Source organism: Neoarius graeffei, chromosome 25 (genome assembly GCF_027579695.1).
Source record: "Neoarius graeffei isolate fNeoGra1 chromosome 25, fNeoGra1.pri, whole genome shotgun sequence".
In the NCBI taxonomy this organism is placed as follows: domain Eukaryota; kingdom Metazoa; phylum Chordata; class Actinopteri; order Siluriformes; family Ariidae; genus Neoarius; species Neoarius graeffei.
Window position 1 is genome coordinate 14810840 of NC_083593.1, and position 9738 is coordinate 14820577.

The following is a 9738-nucleotide window of genomic DNA, read 5'->3' on the forward strand; positions in this document are numbered from 1 at the left end:
ACTTTATGGAAAGAATCATACTCTGCACTACAGTGAATTGTTATTACTAGAGTAATGCTGTAGTGCAGAACAGAATTACTACAGTGTTAGTGCAGTAAATGCTATAGTTTGGATAATAATAAACGGCATACTGCAACGGCTCTGTACTTTAATGCAGAAGGCAATTTCGTGGACAGGAAACACTGCCGTCCTGCCGCAAGAAAAAAAAATGTATTGTTTTCGCATAAGGGATATCTACCTCTATATTTACTAGAATAAATAGTTGTTGTTGCAAACTTTATGCGGTAGGCTATGTGGGTAGAAAATAGAAATGTATTTTTAGAATGTGGTAGTTTTATATCATGAGAGGGTTCTATGGAAGTCATTTGTTAACATTTTACTATCTAAACGTTTGTATCGCAACGACTGCCCTCCTCAGTTTGAAATGAACATAGACTGCTGATTGGCCACCAGGTTGCCTGACGTGGTGGGGGTGTGGCTGTGAAGACATGGATAATTGGGCTGATCGCAATGAACAGAATCAATTGCTGCTACCTTCGGACGCAGAGAGCACCTTTTGCTTCGACAGCTTCTACTTTGACAACAAAGCTTTGGATTCTACTTGACTACACGACTGGGATTCACTCTTGAAAAGGTAAGATTCATTTTATTGTGGTTCTATAAAGGCTAGTTTATATACACTGTCTCAGGCTGGAGCTTCACTGGATGTGGTGCGCTACGCTTAGTCAAGTTGAGTCAAAATACATGAAGTTGAAAAATAATGGGCTATTTTTATAATGTTCTCTGTGCTGCCTTTTCTGGTGTAGCTAATTCCATTGATTATAGTTAAGACTTTAATATTATAGTCAGGGCCGTAACCAGGATTTTTCAAATACCGAGGTCAAGCATGGCTGACAGCACCGAAGGCCCCCCCCCCCCCCCCCCCCCCCCGGCACGACTTAAATAAATAACAAACCAAGGATAGATTTGGTGGTAGACACATTTATTTTAACAATTCTACAACTGTGGCACCATAACTGTGGTGTTTTATCTGACATAAAAGTAGAAAGGTAGTGAACTCTTGAACTGCGTATACATACCTAAAGTACCAGTTACCTAAAGTATTGCCATTATTTACATTGCAGCATACACATGACAGAAAGGGTGTGAACTGCTGAATTGTAAGCTTTAGTATTACACCTTATAATAATAGTGTGTGTGTGTGTGTGTGTGTGTGTGTGAGAGAGAGACAGAGTTTGTGTGTTATTTGTGGGTGTCTGTATGTGTAGAGACATTCTGAGCAGTAATGTAAAGGCATCAGTCTATCTGGCTGTCTTGAATTGAGATCCATTTGCATGCATTCTCTGAAACAGAGACCATTGCCTGTAATGTAAGTTTGGCTCATAACACATTTACTTTAACAATTCTAAAACTGTGCTATCATAACTGTGGAGTTTTGTCTGACATAAAAGTCAAAACTGAACTGAGTGTATTGCTCAGCTACCTGAAGTATTGGCATTATTTACATTTCATTATCTTAAATTACATTAGAATGTAGGGCTATTAGTTGTGTGTGAAGACTATGTATTAGAGAGAGTGTGTGAGAGTGTATTATTTGTGTGTGTGTCTGTGTGAGTGAGAGAGAAAGAGAGAGTTACTCAAACAAGCCCATTTACTCAGCCCTGCACAGGGCTGCCTGTGACAACGTAGTTTTGAATGTTTCTCAAAATGCTAACTAAAATATAATAGGCAATGACAATGAAACGTTTCCCCTTGGAAAGTTGGCATGACACCGCTGAACGGTCTGCCACTGCACTGACAATATTTTCTCACCTTCCCTCCTTCTCTTTCCCTGCTCTTCTGTTGGCTGTCCGAACCTTAATTAGGGCCCGAGCCCTATAGGGCGAAGGCCCTATTGTTCTTGTAAGAGTTCACTATTATTTTTTATTCTTCCGTCTCCTTCTTCTTCTTTATTTTTCTCCGCTGTTGGGCCATTTTCGGGGCGCTTGCCATGGGCGAAAACGCACCAAATTTGGCACCAGTTCCAAGAATTGGCACCGCTACTCAGAACCAAAAGCCCAAACTTGGCCGGGGCTCAGGGCCTCTATAGCGCCCCCTAAGTCGTTGTGATTTTGGCCTCCCGCATTAAGGTGCCTGGGTGCCGTGTACTTTGTAGTAGTGGCATGCCATTTGGTACGCATATGTATCTCACTAAGCCGGACAAAAATGTAATGCCAATGCATTAGCCACGCCCAACAGGAAGTGAGGTAATTTCACTTTTGTGCGAAATGCATGGCCACGAAGACGGCGCAACTCCTCCTAGACCGTTCATAGGAATGTCACCAAAATTGATACACATCATCTACAGACATGGCTGACAAAAGTTACTAAATACGTTTCACGTAGGATAAACCGTTCAGAAGTTATACGTCAATCAATTTTCGATGCACAATTTTACATGCTTAAAAATTCATAACAAATCTTCTGATTGCTCAAAACTGCTCATACTTCACACGCAAATCACTCATTGGGCTTCTGACATGTTACCCACTTTCTGTGATATTTCGCCACTGGGGGCGCTATTTTTGGGCAAAAAATCCAATCTTTCCTCAAATTTGGTCAAACTTCACGGCCACCCTCTTCCTACCTCCCATGTCATGTATACCACATTTTGGGACTTTTCGTCCATGGGGGGCGCTGTTTTTGGCCGACGCAATTGCTCCAAAACGGGTTTTTGGTAAATAATTCCATAATGCTTTTCCTTCACACCACTACCTTGTCATAGTACGTTGCTGTTGTAGACACTTATTTTTCCAACTCATAATCGCTCATGTACAGCATAGCGCCACCTACTGACATGGGAAAAACCAAAAAATTTATTCTTCAAAAATCTATATCTCATCTTCTATTTACTCAATTGTCATCAAACTTCATACGCAAACTCTTCATAGCTCACCTGACATATACGCCAAATTTTGTGCACTTTCGCCACTGGGGGCGCTATTTTTGGGCAAAAAATCCAATCTTTCCTCAAATTTGGTCAAACTCCACAGCCACCCTCTTTCTACCTCCCCTGTCATGCATACCACATTTTGGGAATTTTTGTCCATGGGGCGCGCTGTTTTTGGCCGACGCAATTGCTCCAAAACGGGTTTTTGGTAAATAATTCCATAATGCTTTTCCTTCACACCACTACCTTGTGATAGTACGTTGCTGTTGTAGACACTTATTTTTCCAACTCATAATCGCTCATGTACAGCATAGCGCCACCTACTGACATGGGAAAAACCAAAAAATTTATTCTTCAAAAATCTATATCTCATCTTCTATTTACTCAATTGTCATCAAACTTCATACGCAAACTCTTCATAGCTCACCTGACACATACGCCAAATTTTGTGCACTTTCGCCCCTGGGGGTGCTGGTTATGGCAAAAATGATATTGCAGCTTCTGATTTGTCAAACTTGGCAAGCAAACTCTTTACAAGACCCTTATTGGGGCGCTTGCCATGGTCGACAACGCACGAAATTTGGCTCCTTTTTCTTAGACTGCCACCGCTACTGAGAACCAGAAGCCCAGATCCAGGCGGGCCTCAGGGCCTCTATAGCGCCCCCCGAGCACCGTACAGTGCGAGACCCTATTGTTGCCATGTGTCCAATTCTGTGCTTTGTCGCCATTGTGGGAGTAATGTCTCTTGCCGAAGAAGCTGTGGAAGGTATTTCGCGGGGACGCATGCCCCCGCCCCCCTTGGCCGCTGGCGCGAGGGCCCGTCGAGGCCGCTTGCGGCTTTAATTTAGTTTGTTGTTGCAACGTTTTCATTTTGCACTCAGGTAAAGCTCTATAATGCGATGTGACTATTAGCTAGGGCTGCACGATTATGGAAAAAATGATAATCACGATTATCTTGATCAAAATTGTAATCACGATTATTAATCACGATTATTCTTGATGTTAGGGAAATCACTTAAATTTTATTTCACTATATTCAAACAAACAATATGAACAGCTTTCAGTGCAGAATGAAATTTAAAAGAGAAATTCTGATTTCCAAATGACAAATAAATGAAATTTATCCAAGAAATTACCAAAGGATGATGGAACTGAAAACTCAATTGCAACAATTACATAGCATTATACTGAGGCCCTATGTCCCCTCTAAGGTGGGGTTTACATTAGACCGTATCAGCGGATCATCAGATTAACGTTTTTAAAACGATTCACGTGCACACAGCAACGCCAATACACGGATATGCTAATCACATGACTAATTAGACGGCACGTAATTTGAAATGTGTCAGTGCGGCTCAGCGCTTCCTCCTCAGCGGCTGCGCTCCAAATCACTCTGCCCTGAACAGCGAGTGCCCTCTGGAGGGTGCACACTCCAGCCCTGCGCAGCTCACAGAGCGCGCGAGTGAAGCGCACGAGCAGTGATTCGGGACTGAGCCGCTGTGTTTGTGATCCCAGTGCATATCGGGCATGCGCAAGTCACTCACCACTTGCAAGTGGAAGGATGGCAAGCCTAAAGACAATCATAACTACACAATGGGCAGTATTTGCATCTTACCATGAACAACATTAAGAATGACAAAGCAAAGCATTATATTCATACTTTTATACTCTTTAATGAAAAACAAAAAGGTGATACAAGGCGGAAACAATAGCAGGAAGTGAAGTCCGCACCATTTTTCAGCAGTCGCATCACATGACCAACGTGGCATGAACAACGCCAGCGAATCAGGAAGGTGGATGTCACAGTGACGTTGTCCAATGACGACGTCAGCTAGAGCTCAGCACTGCGTTTCCTCGTATCTCAATGTTTACACAGCACCGGATCAGATACGAACTGGGTTGAATACGTGGGCCCTGGCGGATTCAAGTTGTTCCGCCTGTGGAGTCGTTTCCCGGCATTTTAATGTGAACGGACAGTGCATCCGCGACGAAAACGAGACGGATACGGTCTAATGTAAACACCACCTAAGCTGCGCGCCTGCGCAATCGTGCAGTGCTCCCACGCTCTCCGCGCAGAGCAACCCTATGCCAGCGCAGAGAATTCTGAATGGGTTAGCTTGTTAGCTTTACCTGCTTTCCTGGCACTCCTAATTTTTTTTTAGTCAATATTAAAAAACTGATGGCCAGACACAGTTATAGACAATAATACACAATAAAAATATTTTTCATTATTTTGTGTGTTATTACTATTAGTAAAATAAAATGTTTGTGACGTTGTAGCTTACGTATGGCACGTCCACCGGAACTGTTACGTGCCATCATGTTATGATTCTGTTGCTAGTGCTTGCCGTTTGAGTTCGGAGTGTGAAGCTGAGGTAAATGCAGCAATGGCGAAACGACCGGGTACGTCCACGCATCAAGCGAGAATAAAAAAGAAATGTGAAGCTTTTAAACTGGAATGGCTGTCGGAGTATGTGCGCACGGACGGACAGGATGTAAAACTTGGGGACATTTTTTCGTTTTCGAGTGAGAAAGGGCTGCTCTGCAAGACGTGCTGCGAAGCCAAAATAACATGCGAGTTTTTGGAGGGAAAAGTATGGACTGAATGGAAGTTGGACTATCTCAAGCGCCACATTCAGCAGAAAAGTCATTTGAATGCTGTTGGGATTGTACGGAGGCTACGGATGGGAATGGGAATTGGTGCACTACTGCAGGAGAGCGCGAAAGATCGAGAGAGGAGGAATGAAGTCACTGAAGAAGAAGTCCGACCGTGAGCAAGTCAAAATTCTTATCGACAACATTCTTCTCGCCGTTAAAATGAATGCGTCAATGTTGGCAACTCAACAAATCCATGATCACATGGCGAAGTATGCGAGTATCCCAGAAAGCTGGCGAAGCAAAAATTATGCATTTGAATTTGTGAAGTCAATCAACGAAATCGTGCAGACGGAAATTATGTGCAGTGTTAAAAATGCCCCCTGGCATACCCTGATCGTAGACGAAAGCACAGACATAACGGTGCACAAAATGCTGATCCTGTACATTAAATACAGGGAGGAAAACGACGTCAGTTATAAAACTGTGTTCGGGGGCATCATCCAGCTGACCTCATGCACTGCACAGGACATTGCAATGCTCACACTCACAGCATCCCAAATTATTTCCATTGGTGCTGCAGGGAGTCAGGGACACTTTATAGGAAGGTATTATTGCTATTGGAGTGATATTTGCCTCAACACACAAAAGTGATGGGTAATGGGTTTGCTGTATGGTACTGTACAGATACGGTATGGTAAGATTATTATACAGTTGGCCCGCGTGTATGTCTGAAGTTGCTCACAATGGTACAAGGCAGGTGCTCAGGGACTTGGCACATATGCTCAGGCACATGAAAAATTAGAGGAAACATTGCTGAGGCCTACAAGTTTTTAGCTAGAAAGACCAGCTTATCAACATGCTCTGGCTTTAAACATGAGTGAAGGCAGGTCACAACATTGCCTCCAGTGCTAAATAGTCTGTTGTTCCGACATAGTTAGCTTTTCTCTCTCACCTCAATCTGTTACCTACTCTCACGCTATCACCCCTTGAAGATACCGCTGCACTGAAGCTCTGCGCACTTGGCTTGCTTGCTTATTTAGGCGGAGTAATGAAACCTTACATGCGTCGGTTCGCCCCCTAATGGTTTGGCGGAGTACTGGTCAAAAAGTGCTTGATCAGATATGCAGCAGAGCTCGCATTTTAAAATGGAAATAAATCGCGATTTTCATTTAATTTAATCGTGGCAGCCAAAATCGTGATTTTCGATTAAATTCGATTAATTGTGCAGCCCTACTATTAGCCTATGTTAGGTTAGGTAGGCATATGTGATAGAGCGTAGACTACACCCTGCCTGTTTTATCCAAAACCCAACTTCCCCGGCCGACACTAGTATAGGCTACGTCGCGTGACGCTGCGTTAGATACGGCAACGATAGAGACAGAGGCTGAGAGATTTCAGATGACATTAGACAAATGTGAATTTTATTGGGGGGAAATACAGATGACATGTGGATGTGGACGCTGCGTTTTACATTGATCACTGCTCGAATTCAGCATAGACCAATTTTAAATTTCTGAAAAAAAAATACAGAGGACATGACCTTGGTGTCCTCAATGTTAGTTACGGCCATGATTATAGTAATAATACTATAATAGCTACTATAAAAGCTAATTCCATTGATTATAGTTAAGTCTTTGACTTAATGCATCCATTGTAGTCCCAGCCGCAGGCACAAGTTGCCAACAAGTAATTGCAGAATATTATATATATATATACATACATACACACACAACCCCAATTCCAAAAAAGTTGGGACAAAGTACAAATTGTAAATAAAAATGGAATGCAATGATGTGGAAGTTTCAAAATTCCATATTTTATTCAGAATAGAACATAGATGACATATCAAATGTTTAAACTGAGAAAATGTGTCATTTAAAGAGAAAAATGAGGTGATTTTAAATTTCATGACAACAACACATCTCAAAAAAGTTGGGACAAGGCCATGTTTACCACTGTGAGACATCCCCTTTTCTCTTTACAACAGTCTGTAAACGTCTGGGGACTGAGGAGACAAGTTGCTCAAGTTTAGAGATAGGAATGTTAACCCATTCTTGTCTAATGTAGGATTCTAGTTGCTCAACTGTCTTAGGTCTTTTTTGTCGTATCTTCCGTTTTATGATGCGCCAAATGTTTTCTATGGGTGAAAGATCTGGACTGCAGGCTGGCCAGTTCAGTACCCGGACCCTTCTTCTACGCAGCCATGATGCTGTAATTGATGCAGTATGTGGTTTGGCATTGTCATGTTGGAAAATGCAAGGTCTTCCCTGAAAGAGACGTCGTCTGGATGGGAGCATATGTTGCTCTAGAACCTGGATATACCTTTCAGCATTGATAGTGTCTTTCCAGATGTGTAAGCTGCCCATGCCACACGCACTAATGCAACCCCATACCATCAGAGATGCAGGCTTCTGAACTGAGCGCTGATAACAACTTGGGTCGTCCTTCTCCTCTTTAGTCCAAATGACACGGCGTCCCTGATGTCCATAAAGAACTTCAAATTTTGATTCGTCTGACCACAGAACAGTTTTCCACTTCGACACAGTCCATTTTAAATGAGCCTTGGCCCAGAGAAGACGTCTGCGCTTTTGGATCATGTTTAGATACGGCTTCTTCTTTGAATTATAGAGTTTTAGCTGGCAACGGCGGATGGCACGGTGAATTGTGTTCACAGATAATGTTCTCTGGAAATATTCCTGAGCCCATTTTGTGATTTCCAATACAGAAGCATGCCTGTATGTGATGCAGTGCCATCTAAGGGCCCGAAGATCACAGGTACCCAGTATGGTTTTCCGGCCTTGACCCTTATGCACAGAGATTCTTCCAGATTCTCTGAATCTTTTGATGATGATATGCACTGTCGATGATGATATGTTCAAACTCTTTGCAATTTTACACTGTCGAACTCCTTTCTGATGTTGCTCCACTATTTGTCGGCACAGAATTAGGGGGATTGGTGATCCTCTTCCCAGCTTTACTTCTGAGAGCCGCTGCCACTCCAAGATGCTCTTTTTATACCCAGTCATGTTAATGACCTATTGCCAATTGACCTAATGAGTTGCAATTTGGTCCTCCAGCTGTTCCTTTTTTGTACCTTTAACTTTTCCAGCCTCTTATTGCCCCTGCCCCAACTTTTTTGAGATGTGTTGCTGTCATGAAATTTCAAATGAGCCAATATTTGGCATGAAATTTCAAAATGTCTCACTTTCGACATTTGATATGTTGTCTATGTTCTATTGTGAATACAATATCAGTTTTTGAGATTTGTAAATTATTGCATTCCGTTTTTATTTACAATTTGTACTTTGTCCCAACTTTTTTGGAATCGGGGTTGTATATATATATATATATATATATATATATATATATATATATATATATATATATATATATATATTCTGCAACAGACCATTCTTTTGTTACACATTTGTTTTGCTTTCCTGCTCGATTGAATGCAATGCTACTGTCATGTTTGTCACACATATTCTTACCTCATCCCCAGTTTTAATCCTGTGTGTATTTTTGTCAAGTGCAAGTATGGTTGTAAACTGAAACACTGTGCTTAAATTTATGTTGTTGTAATGTTGTATTTAAATTTTCCCCGCTTTTCATTGCAACAGGTACACATTGTTTGCATTGTATTGCATGGTATTGCATTGCAGCCAATGAGTTCAAAGAGGTTGGCCAGACAGACCTACACAAAGGAATGGAAGAGGGCGCGGCGAGAGGTGTTGAATGTGCGAGCACTGGTGTGTGCCCAACTGGATGCAGGAGATGCAGCAAGCAGGGAAGAGCAGGCTGTGCGAGATGCAGCAAGCAGGGAAGAGCAGGCTGCGCAAGATGCAGCAAGGACAGGCCAGGCTCTGCAAGAAGCAGAGCAACAACATCATGGACCTCAACACATGCCAGAGATACAACCGGCGGAGATTGAAGAACAGCCTAAGTTCATGGCAGAGCCAACAAGTTCGGTCAGCAGCTCGGGGCAGGACAGCAGCAGTCCCTCAACCCATGTCAGTCCAGCACCCAGCCGTCGGACATTGGAAGAGTCGTACATTGAGGAACAAACATCATACGACCCAGTTGAGGGTACATTTGCTTTGAATTTTATATTTACTATCTGATTACAAGTTCTTAACCAAGAAAGCAAACACTAACAATTTTCTTTTCAAAAACTTCAGGAATGACCCATGGTGAAGAGGAGGGGGCTTCAG

The 9738-nt window shown here is 42.5% G+C and overlaps 1 long non-coding RNA gene across 1 annotated transcript in view; it reads left to right on the forward strand.

The window, feature by feature from the left end:
* Positions 1–9356, forward strand: part of LOC132873479 (uncharacterized) — a 9480-nt gene extending 124 nt beyond the window's left edge. Inside the window, exons 2-3 of the long non-coding RNA XR_009651571.1 lie at positions 454–634; positions 9148–9356. This is a non-coding gene — a long non-coding RNA (uncharacterized LOC132873479). The remainder of the gene's footprint in view (positions 1–453; positions 635–9147) is intronic.
* Positions 9357–9738: the final 382 nt, after the last annotated feature.